The sequence below is a fragment of the Aquila chrysaetos genome, chromosome 4 (assembly GCF_900496995.4).
Source record: "Aquila chrysaetos chrysaetos chromosome 4, bAquChr1.4, whole genome shotgun sequence".
NCBI lineage: Eukaryota > Metazoa > Chordata > Aves > Accipitriformes > Accipitridae > Aquila > Aquila chrysaetos.
In genome coordinates this window covers 44,626,757-44,645,473 of record NC_044007.1, presented here as the reverse complement: position 1 = coordinate 44,645,473, position 18,717 = coordinate 44,626,757, and the positions used below count along the sequence as shown (strand labels likewise).

General features: G+C 41.9%; 1 protein-coding gene across 7 annotated transcripts in view; it reads right to left on the bottom strand.

Moving 5' to 3' along the window:
- Positions 1-10,694, bottom strand: part of PCMTD1 (protein-L-isoaspartate (D-aspartate) O-methyltransferase domain containing 1) — a 46,581-nt gene extending 35,887 nt beyond the window's left edge. Inside the window, exons 1-2 of one of the 7 annotated variants that reach the window (XM_041122821.1) lie at positions 10,428-10,524; positions 8,353-8,471 (exon numbers count right to left, since the gene is read on the bottom strand). The gene's annotated coding sequence lies outside the window, so the exon portion shown is untranslated. The other 6 variants (XM_041122827.1, XM_041122820.1, XM_041122826.1 and 3 more) reach the window with 6 other exon arrangements.
- Positions 10,695-18,717: the final 8,023 nt, after the last annotated feature.

The following is an 18,717-nucleotide window of genomic DNA, read 5'->3' as shown; positions in this document are numbered from 1 at the left end:
GAACAACATACGCCTGTTGCCTTTAGCAAAAGAAAATAGAAATGAGGTCAAGTGTAAAAATAGAAGATGGTTACATTCCTGACACTTGAAACCTCATCTTAGAGCTATGCATTTACTGCAGTCTCCAAAAAAAACCCAGGCCCAAATAAAAACCAAAAATATCAATCAACTTTATCAAGCTCCAAATGCACTAAAACCTTTGGGTTTTCTGATCTTTAGAAATACATCTAAAAGTATCAAAATAGCATGCAATAATCACAGCATAAACAATTTCTAATACTGTATTACCAAAATGTTTACTTTCACAGCCTGAGAATCTCAACTTTTATTTATTATGCATCCTCTTCTTAAGAGACACTAAATAAATAAAATTAAAGAAAAAAAGTTCAAGTCCTGATCCTGTTTACTAGATTCTTAGAATAGTCCAGTGCAATACAACAATATGTTTTGAGAGGTTACTTTATTACTTAGGCCTGCAACCCTCAAGAGGGAAGAACTGAGTAAGGCCTACTCCTGTTTCCTGCTTCTCTTCCTCAGAACCATGACACAAAATTCTTTCACTGATGCGATCTTCCAGGAGCATCACACTAGATCACCAATTTTTTCAAATGTAGCTTGTTTAGTAAAACACATGCACACTAAGTTACTTTTATCTTGTCAAAGAAAGCAACGGCTATCTACTTGCACCTAACTTTCTTCTTTTTAATCCCCAAATCCTGCATATCTCCCAGCGCCTCACATTTAAAGGCCCATGTCATAATCTGCCTCATCCTCCACATACACCATAAATCTATAAACAGCACACCCTAAACTGATGTGACCTTGTCCATAAATCCCTGTTTCTTAAGATGTCCAATGCTTACTTTATGTAAAAGAGATTAACTATCCCTTCATGGTTCTTAGCAAAGGAAACTGATGATTTATCAAAACTTTCAAAATGTACAAATCAAGTATGAACTAAATGTATTTTAAAAGTCTACCAAAGAAGTCTCTACACAAATGCAAGTCATCCGGGGCAGGGGGAGGGGGGGGAGGGGGAAGGAAATCAACTCCTTATTTTACAATTTAAAAGGTTACAGCCTTAAGACTGTTACCAAAGCCTGTTCCACAAAGTTTCATGCAATCATTCTAGCATTCTCCCTGTTCCTGTTGCTATTAAAACACCCTACTTTGAGGTAACATTTCAAAGTATTGCTTTTGTAACCATATCACTTTAATTCACACCTCTACGGCCAGCCAGCAACTTCCATAAATTTTCAACTGGGCTTGCAAACGATTAAAGATTATTTGCCAGCACATATCAGAGTTAACCCTGGTAGGTTATAGGATAAAAAGCTATTCTGCACACAGACAAAGGAGCAGAGAGGCACACTCCTGGGTTGAACTCACCTTAACACCCTGACCCAGCTCCTCCCAGGGCTACTGCAGGAGAACCATCAGCTCTCCCCACTTCCCCACCACCCCCCAGCCTCTCCAGGGCCGTTTTCAGATGGAGAGATGTGACTGCTTACAGGGTTACCAGATTTATCATGGGATGCAGGGGAAAAGCACTTGGGGATTGCACAAGTCCTGTTACGGGATGTTTAGGGGAGGAACCAAAGGTGGGGAAAGGGAGGGATCAAAGCAGCTTGGGGAAGAACAAGTATTGGAAAACAGAGAGCCATGGTGACAAGAGGGACAGGTCACCTGTGAACAGGTTGCAGGTCAGTATGTGTGTCTAGCTGTGCTCTGCCCCAAATCACTGCTGTCTATCCTGTCTGCTCATTAACCTCCTTTTTTAAGTCTTTTCCTGGGGCTCTCTTCATTGTGCATGTGAATCTACTTGACAAGCGGAGTCACACCACAGGTCACAGGGGCCCGCAGGTCTGTGGTGCCAGCAAAGGAGGGGGTGAGCTTTTGCTGGTCAAGGTGCAACCACAGGGAATACCAAGCTGGACTAGCCAGCAAACTGGCAGTGTGGCCTGGGAACCAGGGACCTGGCAGACTGTCCGAGTGAGGCAACTGAAGGAGTTGACTGCTAGAGAACCTGTGGTGTTTGGGATTGGTGGCTGAGCATGACTGTGTGCGTGTCTAAGAGGCAATTGGGGGATAAATGAACCCAAGGGCCAGTTGCAGGGTAGAACGAGTGTCTAATCCCAGTAACTGGAAGGATCCATACTATATACATGCATTTGTCACTAGCAGACATTCAGCTTGACCATCCAGAAAGGTCAACAGGATAAGGCCACTGGCACTGTTTGTGCTTGCATTAGTACTGTGCTTTCTGTGTTGATGTGGTGGCCAACTATGCATTTATATACGTACATGCTGAATACATGTGTTTTTGTGCTACTGAGAATATGTGCTCAGCCTCACTACTGGCTGGACCAGGGGTTGTGCATGTTTAAACTAAGAACTTGAAATACTTGGAACAAAACCCCTTATAGGCCTTCTTTAAAAGCCAAAACCAAAATACATAAGCACATTTTTAACTTGAAAATGTTTCTGCACTACTGTTTTTCTCTGTCTCCAGGTATGAATCAAGTACTAATACAAATATGGCTCCAAAGTTATGATTTACTCACAGTACAAGCAACAGCAGATGTAGTCTGAAGGGGATTTGGAGCATTTAGGAAAGCTTCAGTGACCACTTCAAGATATTCATACAAATATTTCACCAAGAAATGGAACTTGAGAACCTTTTATCATTGCTTATGTAGCAGCTGTGCACTTGCACAGTGTATCTTCATCTGCATAATCCTACCCCATCAGGTTTTTTTCAGTCATACAAAGCACATGGTTTTCACCTGAGCGAAATGTAGTTTACAAATATAACACAAGAGGCTGCTACAGTCACATAACCTGCTGTAGTTATATAATGAACAACTCCAGTTTATCCAGAGCACCCCAGAATGGAGAAGTCAAATCCTACACTGACTTTTTCTGACAAATTAATTACTCCAGAAAGCACTGCAGAATCTCAGGAAATTCAGCAGTAATGAGTTTTAGTCCTAATGAATTAACTGAAGTAAATAAGCAGAGACTAACGCCTATGGGATTTATAATGTTGCAACTGTCAGCTCAGCAGAAGTTACGAAGAAACTGAGCAACTCAACTTTTCGGTGTCCTTCCAGTTTCGTTGACCTCCTGGCTGCAATGATGCCAAATTTAGAGTTTCTTGAAGGAAGAACACAGCAAAGCTTAAGAAACTAGACAGCAGGTGGCTACACAGAATGGAAACAAAACCACAGTTCATTCTCAAAAGGGTAAAGGGGAGAGCTTCGCAAATAAACAGCAGGGTCACATGTCCCAGCAAAACCCTACCTGCCAGAATCCAACAAGAAGAACATAGTAAACAAGAACTTCATGGGTCTTAGGCAAAGATTTTCAGATGGAAATCAAATCCTTTAATGGCAAACTGATGTCCTAGTAGAAATACTCACAGCATTCCCGATTACTTGAAATTATTAGTACTGCAGGAATATTAACCTTTTGCTTTGTTTGCTGAAATTAAGCATCTCCGTTAGTGAACTTCAGAGTTCGTTTTCAGCAATGCTAACTTGCATACCTTTTAGCCATACCTATCAAGCAAAAACAATTGCATTGAAAATATGATTACCAGGATAGTGGCTCCAACTCTCTTCTCTAACTTTGATATATAGATCATTTTATAGCACAGTGGTCCGGACTGGGTTGAAGAGTATTACTCGGCTTTTTCTTTCAAATATTTGTAAAGAAAACCACATGGTAATTCCTGAATATCCACTGAAAACATCTGCTACAGAAATAACCCAAATAAATTCTCAGAATAGTAACCACTTCTCATTCGTCCAACCACATGGTCCTAATTCCTCATTCAATGTTAAAACAACCATTTATAGGAATTAAGCCTTTCATTTAGGACAGGGACACCACAGGCATATCAATTGCTGGATGCAATTCACTAGCTGACAATTACTGTAAAGAATTCCAATGACTACCACTTCACTTATGGAAGCCATACATTGATGCAGGTATCTCTTTTTGGAGAAGCAGGTTGTCATTTTTTTTTTAAATATGAACAAATAATTAAGACAAACATGTCATCTCTTAGACATTCTCTTTGTAATTTACTTCCCTTTCACTCCTGAAGGCAACAGGAACTGATAACAAATGCTATTTGTTTTGCTTGAAGGATAGTACCAACATGCATACTGTGAATAGTTACGTTCAGGAGCACATGTATTTTGTGTCTACTGTATTACTGCATACTGCCTTTCACGACATCTTAAACTAGTACCGTACAAGAACTCTGATTTGACTCCAATTGCTACCACTAAATCTATAAAAACATTTGTAGACATCAGCTAGAAAATAAAAAGAAAAAAAACTTCCCAATGACATTTAGATGCCTCCTGGTGAAACATTATCCAGTGTCACAAAGTTGCTGCTATTCATCCTGAAAATAGTTTTCAAGATTGCTTAATTTGCCATTAGAAATATGCACCTATCATTTAAGACTTTAACAAGCCAATTGTTACAAAAAAATGAAGAAATAATCATGATTACTGACAGCTTTAATAAGCGTTACCTATTTAGAAATCATGCCAAGAAAAGTTTTTGTAGTAATAACAGCAAGCCTTTGATACTTGTGATGTGACTCAGGGGCTTAAACAGACCTCTAGTGCTATTGTAGGTGCTTATGCTAACTATAGGCTACTTGGCCTATGATATGGCAACAACTAGTGTTAAGTAACACAAGAGAAAACTCTTCTGCCCACATCCTGTCCTTGCTTCCCTGCAAATAAGCAAGAAGTGTTGCTGCTGTTGTGTGATTTAAGACTCCTAGACAGAACACAAACCACGTAAAGCTGAGGGATGTGTCCTTTGAAAGGAACGCAACAGTTGGGACTGGAAAAGCAACCAGATAAAAGTTAAGGCATCATTGGCCAAAAGACTCCTAAGACGAGAGACCAAAAGAACGAACCTGGAGATGCTCTGACTTGTGACCAGAACTAAATGTGCAGCCTGTCACCACCAGGTTCTAAAAAACTCTCAGGACAGAGATCCTGTTCACAGTCACTACGTTGCTGCACAACTGGTTGGTTGTACACATATTCTTTGTGCATTTGTGCATATAAACACACACCATCTCCAGTAAAGGGTGCATGTTAGCAACCAAGACAAAGACTGTCCCTTTTCTAACTGCTCAGCTACCTCTACTTGACTTCATCCTGCCTGCCATCTTTTTTTTTTTTTAACTTCAGAAGAACACAGGCCCTCAGTAAACCCCATCTCATATCTAACAGCTCCATGCTGACAACTCAGATGCCCTATAGCACCTTCATATAAATGTCCTCCACGCAGCATTCCGAACATCCCACATCATTATCAAACTGCTTGCTCTAAGCCTGTTAGCTTTTAAATTAGTTTTTAAATCTTATTTTAGGGTTTTGTTGGCAAGTTCTGGATTGTTTCCTCAAACAAGTTTTTAAACATTAATTCCATTTGTCTTCTTTTACATCCTAGAAACACTGCAAATCCAAACTCAGTATTTGTTTTGCAACTGTATGCTGAGCAAATACTACTTTGAGAAAATCTGGAGTGAAATGCAATACTTGAGACAAATTCTAAGCCTCAGTATTTTACATCACCTTAACAACACTTGCAGTACATTAAATTTTCAACTTCGTGCAACGCAGAACTCAATGTTCCGCACTTGTAACAAACTAGATCTTTACATCCTTTCTTCACTAAACATTATACAAAACAAAGCCAGAACTCCAGAATCAGCCTTCATTAAATGCATCTTTTAAGCTCCAAGTCTTTTTCTGCCACAAGACAGCCCTCTAACCAGAGGGGCAGTTTTCTCCTGCTCCACGATCACCTCCCCGCTCTAGAACTCCTCCACATGAGAATACACCAGAATCTGTAGCCTGAGAGTTACCATGGTGACTCCTGATGTCACATCTAAACTATTTCCAGGCTGTGGAGTTTGGGGTTTTGTCTTTTTTTTTTTTTACTGCTCTATGATGACTTCTAAACCAGTGCTTTCTCTTCACAATGAAGGACAAATTATATTTTTGTGCTTCAATTTAAAGGACTAATAAAATTGAGAAATAAATCACATACCAATTGTAGTCACAACATACAAGTGATGGACACCACAGTTGCTCTCTAGATACAACTTCCAATAGTTTTGCTTTCAGAAATAATAAGTTTCTTAGGACTAAGTGCCATCTTTAAAGATATCTTTACTTTCAGTTTACTTTTACTTTACTTCTACTTTACTTTTTACTTTCAATGTTTCCAGTAAGCTTCTGATCAGAAGTACATTTAACAAGAATACACACAGACACATTCATCAGGATTTCAAGCTCCTTGGGATTAGTTAACATCACTGTCAACTTTGCAGTAGCAACACTAACTCTGAAACATAAAGTTGGCATGATGTACCAGGACAAAAAGGACAAAGAACTAACACTACTGTTCTGAATGGCAGTCAGCTAATCCTTCAGACCTGCAAAAAACGATATTCAGCATCCTAACCTGCTACAAATTCTACCGTTTCTTCAAGGCTGAGAAGCCCAGCCCAGTTTTCTTAAACAACATAGCAGCAGCAATTGCTTTAAGAGCTTGCATTAAGCAGGCCTGAAGGCTCTCATTAACATCCACTGCACACAAGGAAGTCCCAAAGGAATTGGAACACTGCAGTTATTTCCTGATGTTTTCATGTAATTATACCCATAACATTTAATATAAAATACTTCACTTTACTCCCCAGAAATCCATAAAAGGAAGTGATGGAACACTGTGATCTCACTTCTGCAAACCAGATACATTAAAAGAATTCTCCATCAAAAAAATTTCTCAGTCATTGGTTGGAGAACATGAAGCATACAGATCAACTTCTGACCCTACCAGAAGATTCCTAGAGTGCCTTTAGGCCAGCCACGTACCTGATTACTCATTTGCAAAACAAGATGGCACATATATGCTTCCTACTTTTGCTTGTAGGAATTTACATTCTAAGTAGGTAAAATAAATGAGGTAATATTCAATGATGTTTGCATTCAAGAGTGCCAAGTGCTGTAGACTTCAAGGCACTTTCCTTACACAGAGAGCTGATTAATGATCAGCTACAGAGCATCACTTTCAGTTCAGCAGGGTAAAATAGCAGATCTCTGTGACATTCCTGCTGAAAACGGGAACAAAGCAGGAAATGAAAAGAACAGGTACGTGTAAAGACACTTCTCATCCAGAAACAATGACTGTATTCTCAGGTGTTTCTCACAATGCACTGAATACTTGGATGAGCATTCCCATCCTGCCTAACTATTTCAGAATTGCTTTTAATGTATTTGTTTTGGGAAACTCTTAAAACTCCTGGCATAAACCTTTCTGGAACACTGTATGGAAAAACTATCTTGCCTATATTGAGTTTTGGGAGCATCTTTGGGGAAAAAAAAAAAAACACAACTGTATTACTAACCATGTCTTACAGTAGGAACTCCAAATTTGATCTTTGTGTTACTGTTTTTTCTTTCAAGTTTGCCTAAAAAAGTTACAGCCAACATGCTCTTTAGAGACTTCCATCTGCACTGGTATTATTCTTCAGTCTACCTTTAGCTTCAGAATACACACTTACCATCTGAAAGGAACCACACTTCCAAGTTTCCAGAAACACAGCCAAGTGACTGCTCTGGTATGGTCCAGTACAGGCACGGAAAACTACAATACATATCTGGCAGTCGGGTCCTATTGTTAGTCTCCTGTTAGGCAGAAGCCTCTTCAAAAGGAGCTGCTGCAGCTTGGGGCAGTCACTGACAGGCGAACAGAAGACTGAGCAATAAAAATCACCACTCTGCCAAGATTAGTACCATAAAAATGGCAAGACTTCATAAACATATAAATAGAGTACTGCAAAATTCAAACTGGCTGGTCAAGTATCTAAAGCAAGTCACAACACGAAGTCTGAGATCGGATGAAGAAAACCCAGGGAGAAAGCCAGTTAGGAACAGCAGAAAGATTTTTACAAGAATTCTACAGTGAAGATCAGAGATTATGCAGGGAAGGAACATAACCCTGCACAGACCCAGCGATAACATTTGGCCATCCAGGGCTGCCCAGTATTACACACTTTTTTCTGTTTCTGTGATTTCATTACATTCTCCTCACTGCAGACCTCCCAACAACATCCAATTGTTCTTCCTTGCATTTCTGAGGGACACTGACTGTTGTAAAGAACATCTGGCAAAGTGTCCATCTCCAAAGCCCTCATTGTGGCTCTCTGACCTCACTCACGTACTTCTTACATTCCTATCATTACATTATATTTATTCACCCAAAGTCAGTTAAAATACTAATAGATCTTTCATACATTTCTCCACCTACACCTTTAAATATTTTTCAAACTTTCCCAACAAATCAGGCTGGAGTTCTGCAGAAGACAGCTCCATTTATCCAAGCCTGATTCCTTCCAGAGATAGTCTGCCCAGAGTAAGGTAAGGGTCCTGTGGGGGGAAAAAAAAAAAAATGTATCACACATATTATGATTCATTTGCAAGAATAATGAATTATGGTTACAAAGGCATTCTAAGAATACACTCTTATCATTTACTAACTTTAAGCATTAGATTGTTTTCATCTTGCATCTTAAAAGCATTCTCTGTAATACAGAAGGCGTATGGTCAAGAGGGATTGAGTATCTTCACTAATTCACTGTAGTGCTGACTAGCCTTACCTGTGTCTCTTTTTTGTGTGCGTCTCAAAGTTTATTGCTTATTATGAGAAGAAACCTTACTTCCTTGCTAAAGTCTTGCAGTTCAACTGTGCTTGACTTTTACCTGACAGGAGTAAAAAATACCCGCCAGGAGAACAGTAGCTACATGGGCAAGTACTGCAAGGACACGAGCATTCTCCCCAAACATTGCACCAGTTCAGTACTTCCATCTCTTCTCTCATGCAGACTCTAAAGATGTTTTCCTTCATCTTCCACCAAGAAAAGTGAACACACACACACCCCCCGTCCTTCCACCATAAGTGGTTTTCCTTTTTTCCCTTTTGCTGTCAAAGACGACAGAGCTGTACAAATCAGGCCCAGGTTGCTGACTGCGTATCAAATAAATGCCAAGATTCCTTCCCCCTCCGCCCTCCCTTCCCCTTCCTCCAACTTCACTGCGAGCCGCTGACAACTGCCGAGGCAGGGGGGAGGAGGGCGACGACGCAGGAGAGACGAGACCCGCAGATGCACAGAAGGCGGCGGCCCGAGGTTTCGGTCCGAAGAGGAATCACATCGGCTGCAGCTCTGCTACAGGCAGACGTGTCCCCAGGACGTCTCTCCCGAACAGATAACAACAAAGAAAACAGAGAAGGGAGGAGGTGGCTGCCCCGGAGCGAGTTCCTGCTCCTCCCCTTACGCTGCTCCCAGCCAAAACAGAGACCACAATGTAAACAGAGACAGAATGTGCGTTTATGGCAAGGCGGGGGGCAGCGGCAGCCTTCTCCTTCCCTCGCGGCTGCCGCCAGGGCCGCTCACCGCCGCCTGCCCACCGCGGCGTGCGGGCCGGAGGGCAAACTTACCCTGCGTTTTACGTACTTCACTTATGTAAACAAAGTATTTTCCTCTCGCTGCTGCCACACCACCTCCCCTCCCGAAAGCAGAGACACCCTTCCCTAGCCCACAGGTTTTTCTTGAAACAGAACAAAATGTTGTCTCACACTCCCTTTTGCCTCCTCCAAAATGCCTCGGCCTGGAAGACGCAGCCCCCGCAAAACGCTGAGGTTACAGGGATTCAGGGGGGGCGGGGAGTAAGCTCCCGTTCTCACTGCATTTCCTCAAAGGTAAAAAAAAAAAAGCCAACCCAGCCGTCACGGGGAGGAGGCAGGGCGCAGAGCCACAGCGGGGAGACGAGCGCTCGAGCGCTGCCCTCACCTTGCCTCTACTTCCCGCCCGGACCTCAAGGCTGGAACCTTCTCTCTCGTCCCCGTCCCCTCACACCTGCCCCGGGCCCGCGGCAGCCGCATCAACCACCTCTCCTCCCAACCCCTTTTTGGGCCAGAGATTATTTATTACGCAGGCGGCGAAAGGACGCGGGGGGTGGGGGGGGACCGACCGAAGGAGGAGGAGGAGGAAGGGGCTGCCGAGGGTGTACGCACACACTCCCCGTCCCGTCCGTCCCCACCCCGCGGAGGCGAGCGGCAGCAAGCCCTCGCCCCGTCCCGGCTGCACGAAAACAACCTTCCCCCTCCCCCCGCTCCGCAGGGCGCGCGCCTGCGTGCGCGGCCAACGGACAATGGGAACCGGAGCGCCCGGGGAGGCGAGGGGAGGGCCGGGGGCCGGCGGGCCGCGCTCCCCCACCGCCCCAACTCACCGTCCCGGCTATCCGACGGCGGTCTCCGCGCCGCACAGCGCGGCCGGGGAGCGCAGTTCCGCCCGGCCCCCTCCACCTCGCCCGCGGGACACTCACCCGTTCTGCAGCGGGCCCCGGACCCTGCGCGGAGCGGCAGCGGCGAGACCCGCCTGGGGCGGGGGGGTGCGGGGAAATGCGGGCGGGAAAGCGCTCCCGTCGCCCGGGCGGAGCGCAGAGGGGGCGATCGCCGAGGGAGCGGGGGCCGGTGCGAGCGGAGGGCGGCGTGCCGCCGGCGTTACCCTCCCCCGGCCCGCACGTCGGAGGGGTCCGCGGGTCGCCGCCGCCGTTTGTGTTGGTGCGAGAGACGGCGAGGGGAGGAGGGGCCCCAACAGCTGAGAGGATGTAAACAGAAGGTCACGTGACCCTGCGCCTCCGCAGGCGGCCGAACCCCCTCCGCGCCACGGGGCGGCTCGAAAGGGGGAGGGGGGGGGAAGGCGAGCCGCTCTGTTTCGAGCCGTGATTGGCCGCGCTTTGCCAGCGCCAGAGCCAATGGGGGGCCGGCGTTCACGGCGCTCGTCACCAGTCGCCTAGGGACGTGGGGATCCTTGTCCTCGCGGTAGCGCCAGGCCACAGGCTCTCCCCTCCCCCGCCCGGTTGGAAACCCCTTCCTGGGAGCGGGCCGGGCCGCGACGCCCGTGTCCCCACCGCCCGTGGCAGGCGGCCCGCTTGTCTCCCGTGAGCTGCTGAGGAAGGGTTCTCGCAGTGGAGGGACGGGCCGGGGCCGGGGCCGGCCGCGGGGGGAGGAGCCGCCGCACCGCAGGAGGGCGAGGGAGGACGCGCAGCTGCTCAGGCCCGGTTTTTAAAACATGTGCAAGGTGCTCGGTGTCCGTGCGGGATTGCTCTGCTTTCACCGGGCCTCCTAATTTTACGGCGTTTTCGCCTTTCTCCGACGAGCAGAGGCAAGGGGGAGGCCGGCGTCTCTTCAGATCCCCCTTCCGTAGGGCCTCTCACAAGGGGAGTCCGAAAGCGGCACTGCCCGGCCCCCGAGAGAAGGGGCTTCGGGCTTTGATGTTGCCGATGCTCTGAAAGATGAGATAGTTTGAAAAACTACAGGGAGGAAGAGAGATCCCAGGGAAAGCTCAGGAATTTGAGAAAGGAGGAAGCGCTGTGGAAAGGAACAGACAGGACTAAGTGGAGGCCGAGGCAGCCTGGGGCCCCAGGGGAAGCCCGAGGTGATCGAAGGTATTGGGTCATTCTGAGCCCTGGTCTCAAGCGAGGTTTCCAAGGCATCGTCTCGTGTTTGGTTGCAGAGGGGGCTGGAGGAATGACATGAGACTGGGGAGTCGGAGAGTGAGGAAAGTAGGCTGCTTATGGTGTTTTGAAGAATTAAAAGTACACAGGTGTCAGGACTTGCAGGAGCTTGGCTAATCAGTTTTCCATTGAGGAAAGGAATGAGAAACACCAGAGATCAGTATCAGAAAATGGGTGGTATTCACACTTGCGGAACAGTAAGTTCATACCAAATGATCAGGCAAAAGGTGTAGTGTTTGTTGACTTCAGGGTACTGGATATGAAAACCTGAAGATCTAGAGTGGTTGTTAGAATAAAAACAGCAATTTGGGTAACTTGGTGACATTTACAATGATAATTTAATCTGGAGTGGTTTAAGTATTGAGAGTTTTGCGAAATGCAGCTGAGAGGCATAAAGTTTTGAGCTTTAGCCAAAGTTTGAGTACTGGTGGAACAGGATTTCTAAGTAAAAGCCCTGGGAAATGAAGTACACAAAAATGTAGCTGGTAAGAGGCCAGGAGTGAGTATTGCTCTGTTGGGGGGTGGAGTTAGTTAATACCTGCTGCACACAATGGTTGTAGAGGGCAACGACTGAGGTGGAGATAATTGGCAACATGAGGGGGAGAGTTTCTGCTAGGCTATGACTGAGAAATAATTCTGTCTTTTGTTAGTTGGACTGAGGGATTCAAATAGTCCTACAAATTGCTGTACTGTTACTGCTGTACTGTTACTGATGGCCCCTTGCATGAGAGAAATGGAGGGGAGGAGAAACAAATTCCATTTTTACATTGAAATATGCCTTGCCCTCAGATAGTAAACTTAAGTAACTTTTGCTGGCTTTCAGTATTGAATATTTCTTCTATTAAGAATTTTTAGATAGATGTAATAAGTGTGTATAATTCCCTGCCTATTGTACGTATGAGGGTTTCCTGTTCATTCCCTCTCTGTCCATCGCATCTAGATCTTCTTGTGCATGACCAACACATTACCTGTCAGACAAGGTGCACTTAATCTTTATTCACGCAGGACAGAAGTTATGGCCATATTTTGCTCATTTAATTTTAAGAAAATTTTTCAGATAGCTTTTTTCCCTGTAAATTACCGTGTTAGGCTTGAACTGATACCATTTTTTTCCATTTACAGTGGACATGGACATCCAATTAGGAAGGTCATTCTGCCGTCTTCTCTCAGAGCTGAAAAGAAGCTTCAGCATTCAGGTCGAGCAGAAAATTCTACTCAAGCATGTACAATTGTCCAAATTTGCTCTAATTCCCATCATCCATCGTCAGACTAGAAGGTACATATTTCCTGTTGCAGTATGTAACTTCTGCATCTTGATGTGAAAGATACTTATTGTTACATTATTTTAAATTTGAGATGTGCATAATTTGGGCAACCTTTCTTTTCATTTGAGTATAAGTTAATATTCTCAAAAAACATATCTCAGCTTAAGTATTACATGACAGGCCCATGAAAGCTCTGTATAAATTAGCTGAGTTCAAAACCCATGCAGAGCACTTCTTAATTGAAGCACAGTGAACATCCTTTCACCCTCATAAAACAATGGATTGTGTAGGCTAATGTACCCCCAAAACTTCATTATTCTATGAAAGTTTGGGGTTTTTTTACTGTCTCTGCAGATTTGAGCGTTATTTATTCTTTCAATTCTTTGTACCAATTCTCTGTTATTTTTTCATGATCATGCAAATAAAGAAAGTCTGAACTAGGTGGAAGAATCCAGTCTGTCTTCGTTCTGTGCTGCTGGTCAAGGTTATAATATTCATATGCCTAACAGAAAAATACATACTCAAGACTGCCATTTTTTAGATAAATTCGAAATTTGCTGCTACGGGTCATTAAGGTTAAGTATTGAGACTTAACTGTAACCATATTGAGCAGAAAGTTAGATATGCATAGCATTTTATAATGAAAATTATTCCAAATGAAGATGATGATGTATATATTGAGTAGTTAGGTGTATTTAATTTCTTATTTATGTAGAAAAAAGTTGCTTTTTAGACTAAACCAGCATTTTGGCCTTCCTAAAAATGTCATTAGCTTAAAAGTAGAGTGGTGCAAACTGCATTCCTTGAATGTAATCCTGTTAACATAAAATTAACAAATAATGTGTAATTTATACTGCTTATATTTTTTGTACATCTCAGTTTAGTTAATGAAAACCATTTACGTGTCATTGCATTTAAGTTGGCTTGCTTTAAGTCAGTTTCAACTTCATGTTCTGTGTTATTGAGTTACTTTTTAAATATTTTCAAATGCTACAGAAAATACATATAAAACAAGTATTTTTTCTTGAAAATTTATTTTTAGAGATATATGCCATTTTGGTAATTGAATAAAGCTTAAAATTGTAAAATTTTTGACAGAGCTTTAGCTGACAGTGTTTAAAATATTTTTTATGTTCTGCAATACAGTCTAATTTTAATAAAGTTATAACAGTATACTGTTTTGTTGGATTTCTTAAGTATTATCCATACCAAGTAAGAATTTCTTTACTTGCTTGTTTAGCTATGGAAAGCTAATGCAAGGAGAAGGATATGAGACCTACACCTTAGCTCTGTTTCTATTTAGTTATTTCACATTGTGGTGCACGCATTTGAATGTTGACACTACTTTTTCGAAAATATTAGTAACTTACTATTATTTTGAAACAGTGATCATTTTCTGATTCGGCTCTTTTCTGTAGTTAATGAAACCAGATTTTTCTGGTAAATTTTCATTCTATCTTTCCCTTTTTGCTTTGGCTTTCATTTTAGATGAGTTAAAAAGACACTGTGTGCAATGACATAGAAACAAATTCTAATGTAGCTGTTTTAATTATGGATATTTATTGTTCTGTGGGTTACCTGCCATTCATTTTCCCTACTGATAAACATCTGAAGAAGTGTTCTGAATGTCAGCACTTCTTGAACCACATTTGTTATAACTAATATCTAGTTAATACAGAGGTTCAGTCAGCTTGAGAAAAAATAATTAAGAAGTATGATGGTGGCCCTGAGATCTAAAACAATCAGCATTTCTTCTTTATTGGAAGTTACTTCTGCTTGAGTTTTTCAACTGATGCTTTTTGAAGGCTGTAAAATTAAATAAAAAAATAAAATAGGATGTAGTGTTGGGTCTGCATGTGGTCCAGAAAGTCCATGTAAAAAATACCCTAATATAGTAGTAAAATAGAGATGAACCAATGAGGAATATGTTACAATCAAAATACTATGGAAATGTAAATAGATAACCTGATCCATAAAGCTAAAGTTAAATTTCTGTTTAAAGCATAGACCCTCTCTGTATATTAAGATGAATTAGCTTGAGTGGGATCATACAAAGATCTGGGTAAGTAGTACTTGATATTACATCAGAGGCAGACAAAAAGCTAAGACAAATATTGAAAGTCATTTTTAGAATAACTCTAAGAAATGTTAAGATTATAAATTTCTAATCCAGCAAATAATTCCAATTGTTAGTGGTTCAACTGAATAAAATAAGTGTGAAAGATGTAATATTGCCAATTCTTGCATATTTAATTTTTTTTTGCACATATTTTTCCATATTGAAAATATCTGTCAGCTTCCATTATGCCAACGAAGCAGGAACAAAAAATTGTCCTCAAAAAGATGGTAGGACCAGAGTTAATGGTCGTTGCTGTTTCTGTTGCTTTTATTATTCTCATCAGAGGGACAATACATGGCCAGTGTAGCACAGTCATTAGAAAGTAAAAATGTTGGAGCTGAAAAACTTCAGCGGAAGAACTGGACAAAGAGTTTCACCGAGAGCAGCCATAAGTAGAATGAGAAGGATGCATTGTTTTCTGAACTTGTTCTTAGTCCAATGCTTAGACTGATATGGAGATCAGAAGCTGCTGCTTTCCTTCTAGTCCACAAAATTAAAAAAAATAGTGTCTTCATACTGAAACTACAGTGAACACTTATATACTTTTATGTTTCAAACTTTCAGTGAGTGTGTAACATCCTGTTTCTCAGTCATTTTACATGTAACTAGTTTTTTTCTCTAGTTTCCACAATCTTATTAGACTTCCTTCCCTCAATCTAATCTCATTCTGCTCTTTTGTTTCATCTTTAATTATCAGGCATTTTAAAATTATAGTTGATTTACTGTGTCTGTTTTGCATGCCCTCTCATACTGATACCTTCCTGATATTCTTGCCTTCATACAGTATATGCAATGAGCTCTTTCTTTGTCTTTTTAACTTTTCATTGCCTTCTTTCTTTTCCTTTATTTTTGGTGGATTTTCTTTCTTGACAAGCTTTGACTGATCAGTTTTACAGGTGTAGAACACAAAATCCATGTGCTCTATAAGTAGCAGTTACAGTTTTCAGATACTGCCCTCTGCTCCCTACAGTAGATATCAGTTCTGGCAATTGGATATAGTGAGCATGTGCTTCACACTGTATCATATGTTGTCATTGGTGTAGCCTGTTTGAGGAAGAGGGCTCTGAAATGGAGAAGTGCTGCAGTGGATTTCTCCTGTCTTGCAGACTTGGTCTTCCCACATTAACATCTTGTCTGCGAGCAAAAAATACTGTACTATTGAGAAAATTGTAAGTAACACAAAGGGAAAAGTAATGAAATAACTGCTGGAAAGCAGTTTCTTTTACCCTTAATGTTTGGCCTGCCTATCGTACTTCTAAAATGTTTTATTTTTGCATTCTTTGCTCCCAGATATTGGAGTGTACCTTCTGTGGCTCTCAGCTGTACCCCAGCAGCCACCAGGCCATTTGCAAAGATTTATGATCAGTAGTGTACAGGTTCCTAGGAAGGGAACTGGATCAGCCCCCACAGAGTACCAAACCCAAGCTGAGTCTGTTCAGTTGCACATATAGCACCAACCCACTCACAGTTAAGCTGTAATGGACTCGTCTGAGTGCACAGTCACATATTATGTTGTAACCCCCAGTCCTGGTAAGTAGTGAAACATCAACCTGGCTCTGTAGGCTGTTGGTGCAGACATCTGAAACCGGCAATGCAGCCATGCAGCTATGTGTGCTGGCTCTGGAAGTAGCGTAGTCACGTTTGTATGGTGTTGCTTTGACAGGTGAGGCTTGAAAGATTTCACCTGTGAGACTGGTAAGATCTACATATGCAAGCTCTAGTGTCTCTGCATCTTTGGCCTTGTTAATCTGCAAATTGGGTAAAAAAACCCAGCATAACTGTTCTAGATAACAGTGGTTGTATGCTGATAAAGCTTTAGATCAGAATAACATTTCCTAAAAGCTCCAGAGCTAGTTGATTGAAAAAGGAGTAAATGATCATTTACTCCAGGCCATGTCTATGTGCCAGCTTACTTCATGGAGTATTCCTACTGGTCTTTTAAGACTTGCCACTTTAATTTTCTTTTAGAACTGCACACTCTGTCCCTCTCCCACCCCCTTCTGAGAGGCAGTTGGTACTGTAACCTTGCAAAGGCATTTGTAATTTTTAGGAATAGAGATTTTCATTGCTGTAGATTTTGAAATACACTCTTCTCAGACACAAATTGCATTAAGTATTTGAACAGTGTTACACATGCTGTGGGTCACAATCGTGCTCTTCTGAAGCACGCAGAATCAGTTCCAAACAAAATGTGTTGGGGTTTGAGTCCCATACATTTATTTGGGATACCTGTAATCTATCCGTGCATCCCACCTCTCATGCCCCATTTAAGTGATTGCAACTCTTACCTGCTTTATTAGAGGAACTGTGATACAATAGTAGCAGAAACATCTTCTTTTGTTGCCCTGAGTAAGCAGGAATAGCAGTGATAATTACCAGAAGTGATATGCCTGCATACATCTGGTCAGGAGAGTGCAGGATGCTTTTTTTCCCTTACCATGAAATCTTCTGCTCAGACAGTGTTAGCACTCCCAGGCTCCCTGGAGCAGTCATGTTGGGAGTGCTCCTGGCTGCAGGCAAAGGATGGCACAGAGCCAGAAGTATTATTTTAGCTGTCAGAACGTAAGCTATGCTCAGTTCATATTTTAAAACATTGAAAGCACACGCTAGAAAAAAAATATACTTTAACTAAAAAATGAAAATGACTGAAATGAAATGAAAAATGAAATTAAATGGTGTCTGTGGCCATAGGCATTCATCTCAAGGATGTGTCTCTCATGATCAGCTATCTGGCCTTCAGATTACTTTTCCAATTTACTGCTTGTGCCTTCGTGTTTTTTTCTTCTGTTAAGAACAAGCTTGAGATCATAGCAGTGGAAGGGTTCCAGTGGCCTGTAGTCACTGATAAGTGTATAACCAAATGTTCATAAACATAACAAAATGATCACATCTAGGTAACAGTGGACATACTATAAAATCCAGTCATGCAATCAAATGTTTAAAAAAATCTTTTAGAATTTGGTACCAAGACAAGTGTTTGTCTTTTAGATTTCATGTATAGAAGTAACTTACTCACCTGTAATGATATTTTACAAATAATAGGGTATATTAAGCTATTCTTTTTCAAAAGGTTATGGATACCTACTTTCATTTTTATTTTTTTTTTACCATGATGAGAAAAGAAACATCTTCCTTCAGTGTTTCTGCTTTCAACCATTTGTAATTTGTCTCAGAGGTATATTAGGATACAAAATGAATGTGTCAGCAGAAAGTGTCATATATTATCACCTCTGTCCTACTCATTGATTGTAAACTGCAAGCACGAGACATTCTCCTTGGAAATATGTTGATTTGTCTCTGGCTGTAGCTGGCAGTGAGTCAACAACAGACTCTTTATGTAATCCTTTTCTTAAATCAATAGGGTGTTTTGCTAAATTTATAATGCTATTTTTTTTAGTAGCACCATGATTAATATTTTGAAGCCAAACAGTCTGAGCTTCCCTTGAATGAGTCATATTGAAAGGAAGTTACTGTAGTTTTTATCTTAAATAATAGCAAAAATTTTATTCTGAAATTAATAAATGTTGAGAATTTGCCTGTAATTTTCCCTGATTTTGTTAATCAAACATGGAACAATATGTAATTTAATTTATATGAATTAACATTTAACTTGCAGAGCCTCTCTTCTGTATATGGGCTGATAATACACTATCATTAGTCCTCTTATTGATAGTCAGCTGGCCTACATGCAATAATTTCAAAGGCTTTTAAG